The sequence below is a fragment of the Macaca nemestrina genome, chromosome 1 (genome assembly GCF_043159975.1).
Source record: "Macaca nemestrina isolate mMacNem1 chromosome 1, mMacNem.hap1, whole genome shotgun sequence".
Classification (NCBI taxonomy): Eukaryota; Metazoa; Chordata; class Mammalia; order Primates; family Cercopithecidae; genus Macaca; species Macaca nemestrina.
In genome coordinates, this window is record NC_092125.1 from 186,541,837 (window position 1) to 186,565,735 (window position 23,899).

The following is a 23,899-nucleotide window of genomic DNA, read 5'->3' on the forward strand; positions in this document are numbered from 1 at the left end:
CACAGCTCCACAGGCACCTCAGGTCCAAAATGGAATTCTTGATCTTTCACCAACCTGAGTTCTCTGTTCCTGTAAGTGGCACCCATTCACCCAGACCAGAGATCAGGGAGTCACCCAGAATCCCCCTCTCCCTCAGCCCCTGAGTTTCACTTTCCAACACATCTCCCTCCACTGCCACTCCCAGTTCCCCGGCTTCAAACCTCGATCTTGCCTGATGTTTGCAGTTGCCTGCCCCCTTGTTTTCATTTTCACCCCCAAATTTTCCTCTGCACTGCAGCTAGGGAGACCTTTCCTGCTAGAATCCAGTCATTCACACCTGCGAGAGGAATCTAAACTCCTCGAGGCAGGTGTAGCCTAGTGGCTATGTGCGTGAGCTTGAAGCCAAATTTCCCTGAGCAAATCTCATCCTGCCAATTTTATATTAGCGGGATGTACCCTAACAAGGGTATATCAGGGACTGAATATGCACATTAGGGATAAAATGAGGCCCATCTTATGAGGTTGTGGTGAAGAGTGAATGAGTTAATAGATGTAAAGAAAGCATATAGTATGCTCAGCGAATGACAGCCATCGTGATTTTCCTTTCCTTGCCTGCAATATCTCGAGCAGCCACTAGATGACTCCACCTCCTTCTCCTTTTCCAGTGCTGTCAACACACTACTGCTGGAACTTCTCCTGCCTCCCCTCCCCTCCCTCACCACACGTCTCCTTGCCTGTGTTGTTCATGTTTTTCCTTCTGCTAGCCTCACCTTCCTTGGGGTGTGTCCCTGACATCTTTTACTACATCTCAGCCTCAGCTCTTGGAGGGCGGGATGTCCCCAGGAAAACTGGCATAGTGTCTGCATCGAACAAATACTCAATGTTTGCTGAATGAATGAATGCGAGTTAGCCAATACCAGCTCAGCTACTTACATCACTTAGCCTCCCCAGGTCTCAGGATCTCCTTTTATCTGTGGTGACCATCCAGTGCAAAGCCCTAGCACAAGACCTAGCATGCTTTAGACCCATGGTTGCCATGCACAGCCAGCTGTCTGTCAGTCATTGCCCATTCCCATTGCTCACCAGCCATTGTGCACTCTATGTTCACCCCTGTTACCTCACCAAGCTGAGGGTCTTAAACGTAGTTTTACCTCTTCCCAAAAGTCATTCTTTACTTGGTAGGGTAGGGTCTAGAAATAGTCTGCAATTTGGTTAGAGTCTAGATTTAGTTTGCAACCCAGCTGGGCTGGGTAAGCCCAGGCTTGGCTGATGGTTCAGCTGAGCCCAGAGGTTTCCCATCTGCCTGGAAAGCATAGGCTCAGCCTCCCACTTCCCTGAACCCCAACCAAGCATCCTGGCTGGCTGTGCTCCTGGTCCTCTTTTTCTCTACTCCAGTTCCTGTCCTGGCTTGGGCTGGTTCCTGGCCACTCCTCATGGATCTCTGGTCTCTGCCTCTGTCTTTACCTGCTTGACCCTGGTCCTTGTGCCACTTACAGTAAAGCCCTGAAGCAATGACCGTTTTTTATAGGACTAACTCTCAGGAGATGGAGATTCAATCACTCCATCCAAGAATATGAGCATTTCTGAGGCTCTTGTAAGGTATGTACTTTCTATTGTTTTTCTTAAGGGTTGAATCTATCTACACTTAATCAATTCCACCACAGTGTACAGTGTGTGTGGAGGGGCGTAGGGGTGGTGGTGGACTGTCAGAGGCTGAACGCTTTCCAAAAACTTGTTGACAAAGTTTATTGCTTTCTCCATACGTAATATCAGTTCCTGCTCTCTGTATTGGTTGCAATATCTTTTTTTTTTTGAGATGGTGTCTTTCTCTGTCGCTCAGGCTGGAGTGTAGTGGTGCGCTCTCTGCTCACTGCAACCTCTGCCTCCCGGGTTCAAGCAATTCTCCTGCCTCAGCTCCCCGAGTAGCTGGGATTACAGGCGCACGACATTATGCCCGGCTAATTTTTGCATTTTTGGTAGAGACGGGGTTTCACTATGTTGGCCAGGCTCATCTGGTACTCCTGACCTCATGATCCTCCCGCCTTCGCCTCCCAAAATGCTGGGATTACAGATGTGAACCATTGCGCCTGGCCTGCTTGTAATATATTGAACAGCCACAAGATGGCAGAACTTATACAGTTACTGGTTCAGCATTGCTCTTCCTATCAATGTGAAGTTTACTTTTTGTCCTTCACCTGTTCACTTGGGCACTGCCCTGGTGTTATGGACTGAAAGTGAAAATTGATGAGAAGATCAATGCTGGACCAGGAACTCCCCCATTACCAGTGCATATAGGGGAGTCTGCCCAGGCTGCGGGTCTGAGTGGAGTGGCCACTGATGGATGCTTGGGGAGATGTGAGAGCAGATAGAACCCTGGCTAGAAGTCAGGTGTTCGGGATTCTAGAACTGGCCTTGCCCTGCCTCAAGTTTATCTACCATTTATTTCTTGAGGACTATCTCTATGCTGTATTTTGCCCAACCACCACAATGAAAGCACCCATCACCAGGGTTTGTGTCTTAGGCAACTGGTTGTTTTATAGAGGTCTCAGGCAATGCAAAGCCCAAGACAAACCTGTGTGGTCATGGTGACCTGGCAATCTTTATTAAAATGGAAGCTCTGGCCGGGCGCGGTGGCTCAAGCCTGTAATCCCAGCACTTTGGGAGGCCGAGATGGGCGGATCACGAGGTCAGGAGATCAAGACCATCCTGGCTAACACGGTGAAACCCCGTCTCTACTAAAAAATACAAAAAAACTAGCCGGGCGAGGTGGCGGGCGCCTGTAGTCCCAGCTACTCGGGAGGCTGAGGCAGGAGAATGGCGGGAACCCAGGAGGCGGAGCTTGCAGTGAGCCGAGATCGGGCCACTGCACTCCAGTATGGGCAAGAGTGCCAGACTCCGCCTCAAAAAAAAAACAAAAAAAAACAAAAAAAAAAACAAAAAAAAAACTAGCCGGGCGAGGTGGCGGGCGCCTGTAGTCCCAGCTACTCGGGGGCTGAGGCAGGAGAATGGCCTAAACCCGGGAGGCGGAGCTTGCAGTGAACTGAGATCCGGCCACTGCACTCCAGCCCCGGCGACAGCGAGACTCCGTCTCAAAAAAAAAAAAAAAAAGTAAATAAATAAATAAAATGGAAGCTCTGATGGCTGAATTTGTAAACCAGGTCGTTGTGATGCAGGAAAGTATTCTGGCAAAGGTGGATGAGTTTGGTAATATTAGACACCACTTCTGGGCAGGAGTCTGAGGCTTCTGGAAGAGAAGAGGTGGAGCAGCATACTAATGGATGAAATGACTGGTGGCAAATGAGTTTACTTCTTTTTTTTTTTTTTTTTTTTTTTTGAGACGGAGTCTAGCTGTGTTGCCCAGGCTGGAGTGCAGTGGCCGGATCTCAGCTCACTGCAAGCCCCGCCTCCCGGGTTCACGCCATTCTCCTGCCTCAGCCTCCCGAGTAGCTGGGAGTACAGGCGCCCGCCACCTCGCCTGGCTAATTTTTTTTGTATTTTAGTAGAGACGGGGTTTCACCGTGTTAGCCAGGATGGTCTCGATCTCCTGAACTCGTGATCCGCTCGTCTCGGCCTCCCAAAGTGCTGGGATTACAGGCTTGAGCCACCGCGCCCGGCCTGAGTTTACTTTTTGTCCTTTACTCATGACCTGTTCACTTGGGCACTGCCCTGGTGTTATGGTCTGAATGTATGTGTCCCCCTCAAATTCATGTGTTTAAATCTTAGCCCCCAGTGTGATGTTATTAGAAGGTGGGGCCTTTTGGAAAAAATTAGGTCATGAGGATGGAGCCCTCATGAATGAGATTAGTGCCCTTATAAAAGGGACCCCGGAGAGCTGTCTTGCTCTCTTTCTGCCATGTGAGGACATGGCAAGAGGACAGCGGTCTGTAGCCCTGAAGAGAGCCCTCACCAGCACCTGACCATGCTGCACCCTCATCTCAAATGTCCAGCCTCCAGAACTGTGAATACTATGCTGAAGAAAGCCCTTACCAGAACCTGACCACGCTGCACCCTCATCTCAGACATCCAGCCTCCAGAACTGTGAGTACTACGTTTCTGTTGCTTATAAGCGATCCAGTCTATGGTATTTTGTGAGAGCAGCCCTAATGACTATCTTGTGACTGAAAGTATACTCATAATAGTGTTCGGGGTCGCTGGGAAATGTGTTCAGAAGATTTCAGATGTGCATCAGCAATGGTCTTCTTCCATTTGTCCTGGAAAGAGAGATGAAAATCACATCACAAAAATGCTCATCTGTGTCTATTGACCCTTTTCCTTACATATGCCTGAAACTCCAACCTTTATGGGTGCATTTTGTGCTTATTTTGGCTCTGACATAGAGAGAACTGGAACAAAATAAATGTACAGTATAATTACAACTACTGTAAAGCAAAGCAATTTGCAAACGTCAAAAGGAAATCCTGTGTCCAAATTGCCTACGTCCTATGGACCACACTGTGGGGCTCTGCCAGTATTCTGTGTGTCTTCCAGAAGATAGCTTGACCCTCTTTAGCTAGAGGTAACACCAACCAGAGTCTCTATGATCTCTCATACACAGTGCTCAGCATTTAATAAGAAATCGGTAGGCACAATGACCCATTCACCAAGCCAAAGCAAAACCAAAGCAGACAACAGAAATAATCTCTTAGGAGAAACAGATATTGAGTATTCAGACAGAAACATTAAAATAGCCATGAGTAATGTGTTTTAGAAAATAGAAAGACGGAGCATCTCATCAAAGAGTTCCATCTATAAAAAGAGTGAAATGGGAATTCTATAATTTTTATTTTATTTTTATTTTTATATTTTGTATTTTATTTTTAATGGAGAAACAGAGTCTCACTCTGTCGCCTAGGCTGGAGTGTTGTGGTACAATCTTGGCTCACTTGAGCCTCCTCCTCTTGGGTTTAAGTGATTCTCATGTCTCAGCCTCCCAAGTAGTTGGGATTACCAGCATACACCACTATGCATGGCTAATTTTTGTGTTTTTAGTAGAGATGGGGTTTCAACATATTGGCCAGGCTGGTCTCGAACTCCTGGCCTCAAGTCATCCACCTGCCTCAGCTTCCCAAAGTGCTGGAATTGATTACAGGCATGAACTACCATACCTGGCCAAAATCTGGAATTATTTAGCAATGCGTTGTACTTTGGCTTTGTCTATAGGCTTTGAATATATTTTTATAACATTTATTCCTACATATTTTGTACTTTTGGCTGCTATTGTAAATGGAATTATGTCTTTAATATCATTTTCTAGCTGTTCATTACTATTACAAACAAATACAATTGATTTTTGTATATTAATCTTAGTGTTGGAGGTCCTCAAGATCACTCTAAGGTTTGAAGATTCCCTGGAAGGACTCAGAGAATTCAGAAAACCTATTATACTCATGGTTACAGTTTATTAGAGTGAAAAGATACAGACTAAAATCAGCAAAGGAAAAAAGTGTATAGGGGGTGTCCAGGAGAGACCAGAAGTGAGATTCCAGTAGTCTTTACCCAGTGGAGTTTTATGAACAACACTTAATTCTCCCAGAAATGATGCGTGACAACACATATAAAATACGACCAACTAGGGATGCTCATCCCAGCCTTGGTACCCAGGGTTTTTAAATTTTCATGTACTTATTTATTTATTCATTTTTTACTGGGAGCCAGTCATGTAAGCTTGTAGCATCTATGGACTGACTTCAGTTACTCAGTGTCCAGCCATTCCTGAGGCGAACTGATGAGCATGGCCCAAGGCCTCCCTATAAATCACATGATTTGCACAGACTGTCTAGTGTGGCCCAGGCAGGCAGACACTCTTTTCTGGCAAGATGGGGCTCAGAGGTTGTCTCCCAGGAGCCAGTCAAAAGCCATTCTAATCTTTTTAAAATTTATTTTATTATTATACTTTAAGTTCTAGGGTACATGTGCACAACGTGCAGGTTTGTTACATAAGTATACATGTGCCATGTTGGTTTGCTGCACCCATCAACTCGTCATTTACATTAGGTATTTCTCGTAATGTTATCCCTCCCCCAGCCCCCTACCCCCCGAGAGGCCTGGTGTGTGATGTTCCCCACCCTGTGTACAAGTGTTCTCACTGTTCAGTTCCCACCTATGAGTGAGAACATGCGGTGTTTAGTTTTCTGTTCTTGTGATAGTTTGCTGGGAATGATGGTTTCCAGCTTCATCCATGACCCTGCAAAGACATAAACTCATCCTTTTCTTGGCTGCACAGTATTCCATAGTGTATATGTGCCACATTTTCTTAATCCAGTCTATTATTGATGGACATTTGAGTTGGTCCCAAGTCTTTGCTATTGTGAATAGTGCCACAATAAACATACGTGTGCATGTGTCTTTATAGTAGCATGATTTATAATCCTTTGGGTATATACCCAGTAATGGGATCACTGAGTCAAATGGTATTTCTAGTTTTAGATTCTTGAGGCGTCGCCACACTGTCTTCCACAATGGTTGAACTATTTTACAGTCCCACCAACAGTGTAAAAGCATTCCTATTTCTCCACATCCTCTCCAACATCTGTTGTTTTCTGACTTTTGAATGATTGCCTAACTGGTGTGAGATGGTATCTCATTGTGGTTTTGATTTGCATTTCTCTGATGACCAGTGATGATGAGCATTTTTTCATGTGTCTGTTGGCTGTATGAATGTCTTCTTTTGAGAAGTGTCTGTTCATATCCTTTGCCCACTTTTTGATAGGGTTGTTTGATTTTTTCTTGTAAATTTGTTTAAGTTCTTTGTGGATTCTGGATATTAGCCTTTTGTCAGATGGGTAGATTGTAAAAATTTTCTCCCATTCTGTAGGTTGACTGTTCACTCTGATGGTAGTTTCTTTTGCTGTGCAGAAGCTCTTTAGTCTAATTAGATCCCATTTGTCTATTTTGACTTTTGTTGCCATTGCTTTTGATGTCTTAGTCATGAAGTCCTTGCCCATGCCTATGTCCTGAATGGTATTGCCTAGGTTTTCTTTTAGGGTTTTTATGGCTTTAGGTCTAACATTTAAATCTTTAATCCAACTTGAATTAATTTTTGTATAAGGTGTAAGGAAGGGATCCAGTTTCAGCTTTCTACATATGGCTAGCCAGTTTTCCCAGCACCATTTATTAAATTGGGAATCCTTTCCCCATTTCTTGTTTTTGTCAGGTTTGTCAAAGATCAGATGGTTGTAGATGTGTGGTGTTATTTCTTAGGGCTCTGTTCTGTTCCATTGGTCTATATATCTTTTTTGGTACCAGTACCATGCTGTTTTGGTTACTGTAGCCTTGTAGTATAGTTTGAAGTCAGGTAGAATGATACCTCCAGCATTGTTCTTTTTCCCTAGTATTGTCTTGGCAATGCGGGCTCTTTTTGGTTCCATATGAACTTTAAAGTAGTTTTTTCCAATTCTGTGAAGAAAGTCATAGGTAGCTTGATGGGGATGGCATTGAATCTATAAATTACCGTGGGCAGTATGGCCATTTTCATGATATTGATTCTTCCTATCCATGAGCATGGAATGTTCTTCCATTGTTTGTATCCTCTTTTATTTCATTAGCAGTGGTTTGTAGTTCTCCTTGAAAAGGTCCTTCACATCCCTTGTAAGTTGGATTCCTAGGTATTTCATTATCTTTGAAGCAATTGTGAATGGGAGTTCATTCATGATTTGGCTCTCTGTCTGTTATTGGTGCATAGGAAAGCTTGTGATTTTTGCACATTGATTTTGTATCCTGAGACTTGGCTGAAGTTGCTTATCAGCTTAAGGAGATTTTGGTCTGATACCATGGGGTTTTCTAAATATACAATCATGTCATCTGCAAACAGGGATAGTTTGACTTCCTCTTTTCCTAATTGAATACCTTTTATTTCTTTCTCTTGCCTGATTGCCCTAGCCAGAACTTTCAACACTATGTTGAATAGAAGTGGTGAGAGAGGGCATCCTTGTCTTGTACTGGTTTTCAAAGGAAATGCTTCCAGTTTTTGCCCATTCAATATGATATTGACTGTGGGTTTGTCATAAACAGCTTTTATTATTTTGAGATACATTCCATCAATACCTAGTTTATTGAGAGTTTTTTTTTTTTTTTTTTTTTTTTTTTTTTTTTTTTTTTTAGCATGAAGGGCTGTTGAATTTTGTTGAAGGCCTTTTCTGCATCTATTGAGATAATCTTGTGGTTTTTGTCATTGGTTCTGTTTATGTGATGGATTATATTTATTGATTCATGTATGTTGAACCAGCCTTGCATCCTAGGGATGAAGCCAACTTGATTGTAGTGGACAAGCTTTTCGATGTGCTGCTGGATTCGGTTTGGCAGTATTTTACTGAGGATTTTTGCATCAATGTTCATCACGAATATTGGTGTAAAATTCTCTTTTTTGTTGTTGTGTCTCTGCCAGGCTTTGGTATTAGGATGATGCTGGCCTCATAAAATGAGTTAGAGAGGATTCCCTCTTTTTCTATTGATTGGAATAGTTTCAGAAGGAATGACATCAGCTCCTCTTTGTCTTCTGCTAGCTTTTGAATGTGTTTGCTCTTGCTTCTCTAGCTCTGTTAATTGTGATGTTAGGGTGTCGATTTTAGATCTTTCCTGCTTTCTGTTGTGGGCATTTAGTGCTATAAATTTCCCTCTGCTTTAAATGTGCCCCAGAGATTCTGGTAGGTTGTGTCTTTGTTCTCATTGGTTTCAAAGAACATCATTATTTCTGCCTTCATTTCGTTATTTACCCAGTAGTCGTTTAGGAGCAGGTTGTTCAGTTTCCAAGTAGTTGTGCAGTTTTGAGTGAGTTTCTTAATCCTGAGTTCTAACTTGATTGCACTGTGGTCTGATAGACAGTTTGTTGCAATTTCCGATTTTTTACATTTGCTGAGGAGTGCTTTACTTCCAAATATGTGGTCAATTTTAGAACAAGTGTGATGTGGTGCTGAGAAGAATATATATTCTGTGGATTTGGGGTGGAGAGTTTTGTATATGTCTATTAGGTCTGCTAGGTGCAGAGCTGAGTTCAATTCCTGGGTATCATTGTTAACCTTCTGTCTCGTTGATCTAATATCAACAGTGGGGTGTTAAAGTCTCCCATTATTATTGTGTGGGAGTCTAAGTCTCTTTGTAGGTCTCTAAGGACTTGCTTTATGAATCTGGGTGCTCCTGTATTGGGTGCATATATATTTAGGATAGTTAGCTCTTCTTGTTGAATTGATCCCCTTACCATTATGTAATGGCCTTCTTTGTCTCTATTGATCTTTGTTGGTTTAAAGTCTGTTTTATCAGAGACTAGGATTGCAACCCCTGCCTTTTTTTGTTTTCCATTTGCTTGGTAGATCTTCCTTCATCCCTTTATTTTGGGCCTATGTATGTTTCTGGATGTGAGATAGGTCTCCTGAATACAGCACACTGATGGGTTTTGACTCTTTATCCAATTTGCCCGTCTGTGTCTTTTAATTGGGACATTTAGCCCATTTACATTTAAGGTTAATATTGTTATATATAAATTGGATCCTGTGATTATGATGTTAGCTGGTAATTTTGCTCATTAATTGATGCAGTTTCTTCCTAGCATTGATGGTCTTTACAATTTGGCATGTTTTTGCAGTGGCTGGTACTGGTTGTTCCTTTCCATGTTTAGTGCTTCCTTCAGGAGCTCTTGTAAGGCAGGCCTGGTAGTGACAAAATCTCTCAGCATTTGCTTATCTGTAAAGGATTTTATTTCTCCTTTACTTATGAAGCTTAGTTTGGCTGGATGCGAAATTCTGGGTTGAAAATTCTTTTCTTTAAGAATATTGCATATTGGCCCCCACTCTCTTCTGGGTTGTTAGGGTTTCTGCTGAGAGAGCCACTGTTAGTCTGATGGGCTTCCCTTTGTGGGTAACCTGACCTTTCTCTCTGGCTGCCCTTAACATTTTTTCCTTCATTTCAACTGTTGTGAATCTGACAGTTATGTGTCTTGGGGTTGCTCTTCTTGAGGAATATCTTTATGGTGTTCTCTGTGTTTCCTGAATTTGAATGTTGGCCTGCCTTGCTAGGTTGGGGAAGTTCTCCTGGATAATATCCTGCAGAGTGTTTTCCAATTTGGTTCCATTCTCCCCATCACTTTCAGGTACACCAATCACACGTAGATTTGGTCTTTTCACATAGTCCCATATTTCTCGGAGGCTTTGTTCATTTCTTTTTGCTCTTTTTTCTCTAAACTTGTCCTCTCACTTTATTTCATTAATTTGATCTTCAATCAGTGCTAGCCTTTCTTCCACTTGATCAAGTCGGCTATTGAAGCTTGTGCATGCATCATGAAGTTCTTGTGCCATGGTTTTCAGCTCCATCAGGTCATTTAAAATCTTCTCTACACTGTTTATTCTACTTAGCCATTCGTCTAACCTTTTTTCAAGGTTTTTAGCTTCCTTATGATGGGTTAGAGCATGCTTCTTTAGCTCGGAGAAGTTTGTTATTACCGACCTTCTGGAGCCTACTTCTGTCAACTCGTCAAAGTCATTCTCTGTCCAGCTTTGTTCCATTGTTGGTGAGGAGCTGTGATCCTTTGGAGGAGAAGAGGCACTCTGGTTTTTAGAGTTTTCAGCTTTTCTGCTCTGGTTTCTCCCATCTTTGTGGTTTTATCTACCTTTGGTCTTTGATGTTGGTGACCTATAGATGGGTTTTTGGTGTGGATGTCATTTTTGTTGATACTGATGCTATTCCTTTCTGTTTGTTAGTTTTCCTTCTAACAGTCAGGTCTCTCAGCTGCAGGTCTGTTGGAGTTTGCTGGAGGTACACTCTAGACCCTGTTTGCCGGGGTATCACCAGCAGAGGCTTCAGAACAGCAAATACTGCAGAATAGCAAATATTTCTGCCTGATCCTTCCTCTGGAAACTTTGTCCCAGAGGGGCACCTGCCTGTATGAGGTATCTGTCGGCCCCTACTGGGAGTTGTCTCCCAGTTAGGCAAATGGGGGTCAGGGACCCACTTGTTGAGGCAGTCCGTCTGTTCTCAGAGCACAAACCCTGTGCTGGGAGAACCACTGCTCTCTTCAGAGCTGTCAGACAGAGATGTTTAAGTCTGCAGAAGTTTCTGCTGCCTTTTGTTCAGCTGTGCCTTGCCCACAGAGTTGGAGTATATGGAAGCAGCAGGCCTTCCTGAGCTGTGGTGTGCTCCACTCAGTTTGAGCTTCCTGGCCACTTTGTTTACCTACTGAAGCCACAGCAATGGCAGATGTCCCTCCCCCACCAGGCTGCTGCCTCACAGGATGATCTCAGACTGCTGCGCTAGCAGTGAGCAAGGCTCCGTGGGTGTGGGACCACTGAGCCAGGCATGGGATAGAATCTCCTGGTCTGCCACTTGCTAAGATTGTTGGAAAAGTGCAGTATTTGGAAAGGAGTGTCCTGTTTTTCCAAGTACAGTCTGTCATGGCTTCCCTTGGCTAGGAAAGGGAAATCCCCCGACTCCTTGTGCTTCCTGGGTGAGGCAATTCCTTGCCCTGCTTTGGCTAGCTGTCTGTGGGCTGCACCCACTGTCCAACCAGACCCAGTGAGATGAATGAGGTATGTCAGTTGGAAATGCAGAAATCACCCATCTTCTGTGTCAATCAAGCTGGGAGCTGCAGACCAGAGCTGTTCCTATTCAGCCATCTTGGAATGGAATAAGCCAGTCTAATTTTTGGAATGTGCAGGGTTTGAACATCCCAATCCTGCTGAGTGAATGTTTTACTTCACAACTTTCTTCTCTCCTGAAGCCTTCTTGACTCATTTATTAGTTTTTATAGCTGCTGCTGCTGCTTCTTCTTCTTCTTCTTCTTCTTCTTCTTCTTCTTCTTCTTCTTCTTCTTCTTCTTCTTCTTCTTTTGGAATCCTTAGGATTTTAAAATGAACTTTATTTTCAGAACAGTTTTATTTATTTATTTACATTTTTTTGAGACAGGGTCTCACTGCGTTGCTGAAGCTGGAGTGTAGTGGAGCAATCATGGCTCACTGCAGCCTCGACTTCCTGGGCTCAAGCAATTCTCCCACCTCAGCCTGCTGAGTAGCTGGGACTACAGGCGTGTGCACCATACTCAGCTAATTTTTTGGAAGAGACTGGGTTTTACCATGTTGCCCAGGCTGGTCTTCAACTCCTAGGCTCAAGCAATCTGCCTGCCTTAGCATCCCAAAGTGCTGGGATTACAAGTGTGAGCCATGGCGCCTGGCCATGAACAGTTTTAGATACATAGAAAAATTGAGAGGATAGTACAGAGTTCTTGTGCACTCTGCATCCAGTTTCCCCTGTTATTGATGTCTTATATTAATATGGTACATTTGTTACAATTTATGAACCAGTATTGATACTTTATTCACTAAAGTGGGTAGTTTTTCAGATTTCCTTAACTTTTACTTAATGTTGTTTTCTGCTCTAAGATTCCATTCAGGATATCATGTTACATTTAGTTGTCTTCTAATTTCCTTAGGCTCCTCTTGGCTGTGGCGGTTTCTCAGACTTCCCTTGTTTTTGATGACTTTGACGGTTTTGAGTGGTGCTGGTATTTTGTAGAATGCCCACTATTGCAATTTGATGTTTTTTTCTCATCAGACCAGGGTTATGGGTTATTGGGAGGATGACTACAGAGATATCAGGCATACTTACCATCAGTGTGACTTATGGTTGTTAATGTTCACCTTGATTGCCTTGCTGAGGTATTCTTTTTCAGGTTTCTCCACTGTAAAGTTACTCTGCTTCTCTCTTTTCTTTTTCTTGTTTTTCTTTTTAGATGGAGTCTCACTCTGTCCCCAGGCTTGAGTGCAGTGGCGTGATCTCAGCTCACTGCAACCTCTGCATCTCGGGTTCAAGTGATTCTCCCTCCTCCACCTCCTGAGTAGTTGGGACTACAGGACTGCGCCACAATGCCTGGCTCATTTTCGTATTTTTAGTAGAGATGGGGTTTCACCATGTTGGCCAGGATGGTCTTGATCTCTTGACCTCGTGATCAGCCCACCTCAGCCACCAAAAGTGCTGGGATTACAGGTGTGAGCCACTGCTCCCAGCTCCCTCTTTTCATATCGTATTTTTTGTGAGGAAGTCACAATGCACAAGCCACACCTAAAGTGGGGGAGTTATACTTCTTTCCTTGAGGGCAGAGTGTCTACACAAATTATTTGGAATTCTTCTGCATGGGGGAATCTGTTCCTTTCCCTCCATTTATTAATATATTCGATCATTTATTTATATCCATATGGATTAATGGATATTTACTTTATACTCTGGGTTATAGTCCAGTACTGCCTTATTTGTTATATTCAAATTGTTCTGACTTTGGTTATTGGGAGATATTTTGTTGACTCTTGCTTCTTTGATCTGCATCCATCAGTGTGGTGAGTTTTGTCTGTTTTGTTTTGCTTTTTAGCCATTACTTTCTGGCACTACAAAATACTCCAGGTTCATTCTGTGTATTTCCTGACCAAGTCTTGGATCAGCCTTTTCTCCAGGGAGACTTACTTTCTTTTATTGGAGAAGGGTATTAGAAACCAAGATCTGAGTGTTAGGTGTGGTCATTGCTGCTGGGGTATAGTTTCTTTTAGCCTGTCTTAGCTAACAGAGCAAAGAAACATAAAGGTGTACACTAACCTGAGCATATATACATATCTATAAATATCTCTATATGTAAAAATATCTGTGTCTCTATGAAACACAAGTTCATACTGATGTTTCCACTTCTAATCCATGATTACATGGATCAATCTATAGCTTTCTCTCCCTGCTTGTCTATAAATTACCACTCTAACAGTGAGAAATCTGGCACCTACCGTTTGCCATCCACTTATTTAATTGTTTAATTTCAATGTATATGTGTAGCCATATCAGATTTGTTAAGCCATGCCCCCATGAAAAAAAGCTTTACCAACTAGTGTACAGTGGTATGTGCAACTTTAGTCTTACCGACTCCACTCATTTCCAAAGGTAGTTAGGTCAGCTCTTTCTCCCTCACCTCCTTCAGTGAGGTTGGTTCATACCCTTATGATTAAAAAAAAATGTTTAATTCTGGGCCTGGTGCGGTGGCTCACACCTGTAATCCCAGCACTTTGGGAAGCCGAGGTGGGCAGATCGCGAGGTCAGGAGATCGAGACCATCCTGGCAAACATGGTGAAACCCCGTCTCTACTAAAAATACAAAAAAATTAGCTGGGTGTGGTGGCAGGCACCTGTAGTCCCAGCTACTTGGGAGACTGAGGCAGGAGAATCACTTGAACCGGGGAGGTGGAGCTTGCAGTGAGCCGAGATCACGCCACTGCACTCCAGCCTGGGTGACAGAGCGAGACTCCGTCTCAAAAAAAAAAAAAAAAAAAGAAAAAGAAAAAAATGTTTAATTCTGGTAAAAACTACATAACAAAAAATATACCATCTTAACTTTTTTTTTTTTTTTTAAAGACAGAGTTTCACTCTTGTCTCCAGACTGGAGTGCAGTGGTGTGATCTTGGCTCACTGCAACCTCCCAGGTTCATGCAATTCTCCTGCCTCAGCCTTTTCAGTAGCTGGGACTACAGGCACCTGCCACCATACCCGGCTAATTTTTTTTTGTATTTTTAGTAGAGACGGGGTTTCACCATGTCAGCCAGGATGGTCTCAATCTCCTGACCTGGTGATCTGCCCACCTTGGCCTCCCAAAGTGCTGGGATTACAGGTGTGAGCCATCACGCCCGGCCCATTTTAACTATTTTTAAGTGCACAAGTCAGTAGTGTTAAACGAATTTCCATTGTTGAGTGACAGATCTCCAGAACTTTTTCACCTTGCAAAACTGAAACTCTATTCCCATTAACCACTCCTCACTTCCTTCTTCCCTAGGCTGCTGGCAACCACCTTTCTACTTTGTTTCTATGAATTTTGGTTACTTTAGGTATTTCATATAAGTGAAATCATACTGTGTTTGTCTTTTTGTGACTGGCTTATTTCACTTAGCATAATGCCCTCGAGATTCATCCATGTTGCAGCATATAACAGGGTTTCCTTCATTTTAAAGACTGAATAACGTTCCCTTGTATGCATATACCACATTTTGTTTATTCATGCATCTGTCAATGGATATTTGGGTTACTTCCACCTCTTAGATATTGTGAATGATGCTTCCATGAATACGGGTGTGCAAATAGCTTTTTGAGATCATGCTTCCAACTCTTTTGCTTATTTGTTTATTTTAGAAACTTTGCAGCATACAAAATCAACACACCAAAATCAGTTGTATTTCTGTACACTAGCAATGAACAGTCTGAAAAGAAAGTTTAAAAAACTCTATTTGCAATAACATCAAAACATAAAATACTTAAGAATAAATTTAACAAACGAAACAAAAGACTTGTATACTGAAAACTAAAAAACACTGCTGAAAGAAATTAAAGAAAATGTACATAAGTAAAAAGACATCCATGTTAATAAATTGAAAGACAATACTGTGCAGATGACAATACTCTCCAAGTTGATCTGCAGATTCAATGGAATCCCTGTGAAAATCACATTGGCCTTCTTTGCAGAAATGGAAAAAGCCAATTCTAACATTTGTATCATATTTCAAGGGAAACAAAACAGTCAAAACCACCTTGAAAAAGAACAACAAAGCTGGAGAACTCATACATCTTGATGCATGTATGAGTGACTTTACTGCAAAGCTATAGTCACCAAAACAATGTGGTACTGGCCTTAAGTGTAGCTATCAGAGTCCAAAAAAGCCCATACATCTGTTGTCAATTCATTTTCAACAAGGATGCAAAGATTGTGATTCTCACAGAGTGACCTGTGACATGAGAGAGCCATGGGCTGCTTGAAATTTTGCAGAAGCATGAAGAGAGGTGTGGAGGCATTTTATAACTGAGTGAGCCATTTAGGTAGCTGGGAGAGTGAGGCAAAGGTTAGCCTTATATGCCAACAGGCAGTTGAGGAAAGCCCAGTGGGGGAATCCTACACACATCTTGCCACGGCCAAGAAGCAGCTCTGCAATTCCATGGAATTCCCACACTAGGGATCTGATGGAGAACTGGTGTCCACTTGCCAGAGCCTCCACCTGGCACTGGCCATTCCCAGAGGACAGGCATCATTAGTGGGCAAAGCATCTATGTTGAACACCACCTCTGTGCAACACTGGCGTTAAGCCAATTGTAAGCAAACCACCTCTGCATCGCCAACCCATGTTACGTTTACAGTTAAGTGGTAATCCTGGGGATTTGAGGTAAGGAAATGTGATGGAAGCATCAGAAAAAATTTGCAATGTAGGGAGAGAAGATTGCTTGGAAATGGATCACAGAATCCTCTACAACAGCCCTCGATAGAGTCAATGTTCACAGTGGTGGTAAGTGGTACTGGCATTAAGTGTAGATATGAGAATCCAAAAATAAACCCATACGTCTGTTGTAAATTCATTTTCAACAAGGATGCAAATACCATTCAATGGGGAAAATGGTCCCTTCAACAAATGGTGTTGGGAAAACCAAATGCCTAGGGGCACAATAATTAAGTGTACCTTTATCTCACACTATATATAAAAATTAACTGAAAACGTACCAAAGAAAAAAAAACCAATGAAATCACATCATTGCAGCAACATGGATGCAGGTGCAGGACATTATCCTAAGTGAATTAATGTAGGAACAGAAAACCAAATTCTGCATGATCTCACTTATGAGTAGGAGTTAAACATTGGGTACTCATGGACATAAAGATGGCAACAACAGACACTCTGGACTACTGGGGTTGGGGAGGAAGGAAAGGGGGCAAGGACTGAAAAACTAATTGTTGGGTACTGTGTTCATTACCTGGGTGATGGCATAATTTATACTCCAAACTTTACAGTATCATGCAGTATACCCAGGTAACAAGCCTGCACATGTACCCCTGGAATCTAAAATAAAAGATAAATAACTAAACAAATGCCCCTACTTTAGGCTTCTTTCACCCAAAAAAAGGACTAAAGACCTATATATAAGAGTCAAAACTACAAAACTCTTAGAAGAAAAAATAGGGGAGGGTCTTCACGAATTTGGACAGGGAAATGCTTTCTTAAAAATGATAGTAAAAGCACAGGCAGCAAAAGGAAAAATAAAGAAGTTAGATTTCATAAAAATGAAAAGCTTTTGTGTATCAAGGGTCACTAAAAGGGTAAAAAGACAAACCACAGAATAATAGAAAATGTTGGCAAATCATATATCTGATTAAAAACCTTGTGTACGATACATATTTAAAAACTACTACAACTGAACAATAAAAAGACAGCCCAATTAATCATGGGCAAAGTACTTGAATAGACATCTCCAAAGATAAACAATGGGCCAGCAAACAAATAAGATGATATTCAATATCAACGGCCAGCAAACAGGGAGATGATATTCAACCATTAGGGAAATGCAAACCAAAATAAAATTGGTCTTGGCCTGGTGCATTGACTCATTCCTGTTATCTCAGCAATTTGGGAGGCTGAGGTGGGTGGATTACTTGTCAGTAGTTTGAGACCTGCCTGGCCGACATTATGAAACCCTGTCTCTACTAAAAATACACAATTAGTCAGGCGTGGTAGTGCATGCCTGTAGTTCCAGCTACCTGGGAGACTGAGGCAGGAGAATCACTTGAACCTGGGAGGCACAGGTTGCTTTTAGTGGCCCTTGGCATACAAAAGTTTTTCGTTTTTTTGAAATCAGCATTATTCATAATAGCCAAAAGTTGAAACAATTCAAAGGTCTATTAACAAATGAATGGATAAACAATGTTATATATTCATATGGTAGAATATAATTCTTGAAAAGAAACAATGCTACGAAATATATGAATCTTGAAAACATTATGCTAAGTGAAAGAGGCAAAATGCAAAGGGTCACATATTGTGTGACTCCATTTATATGAAAAATCCAGAATAAGTAAATTCATAGAGACAAAAATGCAGATTAGTTGTTGTCCGTGACTGGGGCAAGGGAGGAATGGGGAAAAAATGCTTAAGATGGGTATGAGGTTTCTGTTTGGAGTGATGAAAAATTCTGGAACTAGACAGAGATGATAGGTGGATAGCACTGTGAATATACTTAATGTCACTGAATTGGATTTTTAAAATGGTTAAATGGCAAACTTTATGTGTATTTTGCCACACACACATAAAATACAATGTCTATTTCTAGGGGTGAGGAAGAGCATTTTTGGCAATAGCCCCTATATATGGTTAGGATCTTGTAGTGTCAGAATTCCTCAAATGTAATACAGACCCTGGTGCGCATGGTACTAACCTGAGTTGCTCTGCGTTGCACCTATGGGACCTAGGGAGTTAGTGGAGCTGATGTTAATGTGAAGCTCATGATACCTATTATGCCGTGAGTAATAAACAGTCTAAATCCATTCAGGCTCGCTGGCTTTTTGCTGACTGAATTTATGAATGTGCAGTGAACGAGCTAAGCAGCTTAAGGACTGCTTGACAGCTTGACACCACCATGTAAAAAATATTGGCACATTCATTAGTATCTCTTGAATTCACACAATTATTTCCATCTCCACCCCTTTACCTTTGTCCAGGCCTCCATCATCTGTCCCTTGGACAGGGCAGCAGGATAAGGCGGATTCCTTGTCTCCAGCCTTGATTCCTTCCAGTCAGTCATCACACAGCTGTCTGAGTGATGTTTCAAAACACACAGATATTCACAGTACTTCTCTCCTTTTATGCTCACCATTGCTCCGCCTACAAAGTTCTGAATGACTGGGCCCATGTCTACCAGCCTCTTCTCTTGCTTTGTCTCCTTCTCCACATCTGGGACAATTTGGCCATCGAAAAAGATAACGATGGTAACGAAATTCAATACACTGTTTTCTTAACAATCCATGAATCCATACTGATACGCAGAAAGACAGAAAGAGAGAGAAACAGAGAGACAGAAGGTGAGAGTGAGAGAAAGGCAGATGGGGGTGGGGAGAGGAGGAAAGTTCCTCATTATAGATAGGGAAAGCTGAAAAATGTAGAAGAAATAGAAAATCACTATTTTTTAACCTCTATTAACTCAGACAAAAATGAATAAAAGGTTATTTGGCTCCATCTAGCTATCTATCTATCTATCTATCTATCTATCTATCTATCTATCTATCTATCATCTAACAATCTGTGAACAAATGCAGACCTTACACCATATAAAAAATTAACACTAAATGAATCAAAGAACTGAATGTGAGAGCTACAACTATAAAACTCTTAGAAGAAAACTTAAGGAAAACTTCTTGCCACAGGAGTTGGCAACAATTATTTTGGATATGATGCCAAAAGCACAGGCAGCAAAAGAATAAATAGATAAACTGGACCTGATAACACAAAAAACTTTTGCTCATGAAAGGACATTATCAACAGAGTAAAAAGGACATCAATGGAATGGGAGAAGAAATTTACAAATCATATATCTGATAGGGATGAATATCCAGAAGATATAAAGAACTGCTGCAACTCAACAACAAAGAAACCAAAGAACAAATGAAAAAGGTGCAGCAAACTTGAATAGACATTTCCCCGAAGATGATATATAAGTGGCCAGTAAGCATATGAAAAGATGTTCAACATAGTTAATCACTAGAGAAACGCAAATAAAAACTACCATAAGATACCATTTCACATCCATTAATATAGCCATTATTATTATTTTAAATAATACAATGTATTTTTACTTTTTATTTTTCTTGAGACAAAGTCTCGCTCTGTTGCCCAGGCTGGAGTGCAGTGGTGCTATGTCAGCTCATTGCAACCTCTGCCTCTCAGATTCAAGCAATTCTCCTGCCTCGGCCTCCAAAGTAGTTGGGATTACAGGCCTGTGTCACCATGCCTGGCTAATTTTTGTATTTTTTTTTTTTTTAAGTAGAGATAGGATTTCACTATGTTGGCCAGGCTGGTCTTGCACTCCTGACCTCAAGTAATCACCTGACTCGGCTTCCCAAAGTGCTAGGATTACAGGCCTGAGCCGCTGCACCTGGTCTATTTTTTTTTTTTTTTAATAGAGGTGAGATTTTGCCATGTTGCCCAGGTCTTGAACTCCTGGGCTCAAGCGATCTGCCTGCCTTGGCCTCCCAAAATGCTGGGATTACAGGTGTGAGTCACTGCACCCAGCTGGGGTAGCTATCATTATTATTATTATTATTATTTTAAGTCCCCGGAAATAACAAATGTTGGTGAGAATGTGAAGAAATTGGAACTCTTGTGCATTGCTGGTGGCTATGTGAAATGGTGCAGCCACTGTGGAAAATGGTATCACAGTTCTTCAAAAAATTATATGTAGAATTATCATGTGACTCAGTAATTCCACTTTTTGGTATCTACTTGAAATAATTGAAACGACCCAAAGAGATATTTGTACATGCACATTCATGACAGTATAATTCACAAAAGCCAACTGATGGAAGTTATCCAGGTGTCCATTGTCAGAGGAATGGATAAACAAAAGGTTGTATATACATACAACGGAAATTCAACCTTAAAAAGAAAGGACGTTTTGATACATGCTACAACATGAATGACCCTTGAGGACATTGTGCTACATGAAATAAGCCAGTTACAAAAGGGCAATATTGTATGATTCTACTTATGGAGGTTCCTAGAATAGGGAAATTTAAAATGACAGAAAGTAGAATGGTTGTTGCCTGAGGCTGGGGGTAGGGGAAAATGGGGAGTTAGGTTTAATATGTACAGAGTTTCAGTTTGGGAAGATGAAAAAGTTCTGAAGATAGATGGAGGTGATAGTTGCACAACAATGTAAATGTATTTAATGCCATTAAACTTTATACTTAAAAGTGATTTATAAAGGTAAATTTTAGGTTATATATATTTTACCACAATAAAATGAATGTAATTAAAAGAAAAGCAAATATGGGAACATGATATCAATTAATGACACTAGAGAAGGGTACAATGGGTGTTCAAAATTTCTCCTGTAGGGTTGAAAATTTTCTTCTTTTTTTTTTTCTCTGTGTGTGTGTGTGTGTGTGTGTGTGTGTGTGTGTGTGTATGCTAGTTATTGCAGACTGGGCAAATTCTCTAAACCAAAACCCATTCTCCCCACTCTCCTTACTAACAGAACATGCTCAGTTCAAAGATCGCCTTTCCCTTGAGATGGGGTGTGACTGTGTGGCCAGGCTCTGGCTGACTGGATTTGTTTTGTGGGACTTACAGGAAGGCTTCTTAAAAGGGAGGGAGGAGGCTTTTGCCCTGAATCCTTTCCTTTTCCTCCTGGCTAGAAAGAAAGCTGATAGGAAGCTAATGCCCTCTTTAGCCATCCTGGACTCTGAGGTGGATTCGAAGATAGGCTGTGCGTGTCAGTGGCTAGAGCAGAAAGACAGAAGGTCTCAGTCCTTGGACACTCTGCTGCGCCACTGCACAGCCCTCATCTGCCTACCTTAAAATGCATTTCTATGTGAGAGAAAATACCTTTGCGTGTTTGAGCCACAATTTTGGGGTCCTCTGTAGCCAAACACAATTTCTTTTTTTTTCTTCTTCTTTTTTTTTAATTATTATTATACTTTAAGTTCTCGGGTACATGTGCATAACGTGCAGGTTTGTTACATATGTATACTTGTGCCATGTTGGTGAGCTGTACCCATCAACTTGTCAGCACCCATCAACTCATCATTTACATCAGGTATAACTCCCAATGCAATCCCTCCCTACCCCCCATGATAGGCCCCGGTGTGTGATGTTCCCCTTCCCGAGTCCAAGTGATCTCATTGTTCAGTTCCCACCTATGAGTGAGAACATGCGGTGTTTGGTTTTCTGTTCTTGCGATAGTTTGCTGAGAATGATGGCTTCCAGCTGCATCCATGTCCCTACAAAGGACATGAACTCATCATTTTTTATGGCTGCATAGTATTCCATGGTGTATATGTGCCACATTTTCTTAATCCAGTCTGTCACTGATGGACATTTGGGTGATTCCAAGTCTTTGCTATTGTGAATAGTGCCGCAATATACATACGTGTGCATATGTCTTTATAGCAGCATGATTTATAATCCTTTGGGTATATACCCAGTAATGGGATGGCTGGGTCATATGGTACTTCTAGTTCTAGATCCTTGAGGAATCGCCATACTGTTTTCCACAATGGTTGAACTAGTTTACAATCCCACCAACAGTGTAAAAGTGTTCCTATTTCTCCACATCCTCTCCAGCACCTGTTGTTTCCTGACTTTTTAATGATTGCCATTCTAACTGGTGTGAGATGGTATCTCATTGTGGTTTTGATTTGCATTTCTCTGATGGCCAGTGATGATGAGGATTTTTTCATGTGTCTGTTGGCTGTATGAATGTCTTCTTTTGAGAAATGTCTGTTCATATCCTTTGCCCACTTTTTGATGGGGTTATTTGTTTTTTTCTTGTAAATTTGTTTGAGTTCTTTGTAGGTTCTGGATATTAGCCCTTTGTCAGATGAGTAGATTGCAAAACTTTTCTCCCATTCTGTAGGTTGCCTGTTCACTCTGATGGTAGTTTCTTTTGCTGCGCAGAAGCTCTTTAGTTTAATTAGATCCCATTTGTCAATTTTGGCTTTTGTTACCATTGCTTTTGGTGTTTTAGACATGCAGGGTTGAAAATTTTCAAAATAAAAAGCAGGGGATAAGATGATCTGGGTGGGTCTGGCCAGAAACAATAAGAGCAGGATTCTCAGCTCTCCTTTTTTGGCCACTGTGCTTCTGCAGTGGGACTGAAAAAGAAGTATGGATGTGTGGCAGGTAAATAACTTGACATCCCATACTCTGCATATTATTCTGCTCTTTTCTCATGTAACTGTACAGTTATCATACTTCAAAGCATAAAATTATCCTTTTCTCTGAGGAGGAGACAATTTTTAGGCTCCAGCAGGGAATACAAACCAAAGGAAAAGAGAACAAAAGAGTAAGAGAAAAAAAGCAAGAGTGGGAGAGAAATTCTTGGCTTCTCTGGGAAGGAACTAAGGTTGTGAGTTGAAGACAATGGGGACTGAAGAAAATATGAGCAGGAAGGATGGCTTTCCTTGTGTGGCCTGCCCATATGCCCTCACAACCAACCAACCACAAAAAAAAAAAAAAAAAAAGGAAAAAGAAAGAAAGAAGAAAAATAGCCAGAAACAAAGGCTCCCTCCTCACGGAATTGAACACACTGAAGACAGAATTTGTAGATAAAGAAGAGAAAATAACTCCAAAGGAGAAACAATCACGTTCCTCTTTCATCCCTTTTGGGCAAAGGCCCAAAAGTGAGAGCAGAATATAAAGGGGAGCAGAGTAAAGTTTGAAACTGGATACCCAGACATTTCTTGCACCTTCATTACCAGGAAGAAAGATGAGATGTTGATTCTGGCAGAGTGCCCTGTGACACGAGAGAGCCACAGGCTGCTTGAAATTTTGCAGAAGCACAAAGAGAGATATGGAGGCATTTTATAACTGAGTGACCCATCTAGGTAGCTGGGGCAGAGTGAGGCAAAGGCCAGCCTTACATGCCAAGAGGCAGTTGAGGAAAGCCCAGTGGGGGAATCCTACACACATCTTGCCACGGCCAAGAAGCAGCTCTGCAATTCCATGGATTTTCCACACTAGGGACCTGACGGAGAACTGGTGTCCACTTGCCAGAGCCTCCACCTGGCACTGGCCATTCCCAGAGGACAGGCATCATTGGTGGGCAAAGCATCTATGGGGAACACTCATCTTTGTGTAACACTGGCGTTAAGCCAATTGTAAGCAAACCACCTCTGCATCGCCAACCTACCGTATGTTCACAGTGTACCGGTAAGTGGTAGTCCTGGGGGTCTGAGATAAGTAAATGTGATAGAAGCATCAGAAAAAGTTTGCCATGTAGGGAGAGACGGTTGCTTGGAAATGGATCAGAGAATTCTCTACAACAGCCCTCAATAGAGTCCTGACTATGATGTCAAGGAGGATGTGGTATCTTCCCTTCAACATATCAAATGATGGATTTCCCTTAAAAATGCTTCAACCTGTCCTTCCCTAATGCAATAGACACCC

General features: G+C 41.8%; 1 long non-coding RNA gene across 1 annotated transcript; it reads right to left on the minus strand.

Moving 5' to 3' along the window:
• Positions 1-1,716: 1,716 nt before the first annotated feature.
• Positions 1,717-23,742, minus strand: LOC139356841 (uncharacterized). Its single transcript, XR_011609294.1, has 3 exons — positions 23,643-23,742; positions 3,967-4,190; positions 1,717-1,905 (listed from the first exon to the last, which is right to left on the minus strand). It is a non-coding gene; the product is annotated as an uncharacterized lncRNA (long non-coding RNA).
• Between the last annotated feature and the right edge of the window lie 157 nt (positions 23,743-23,899).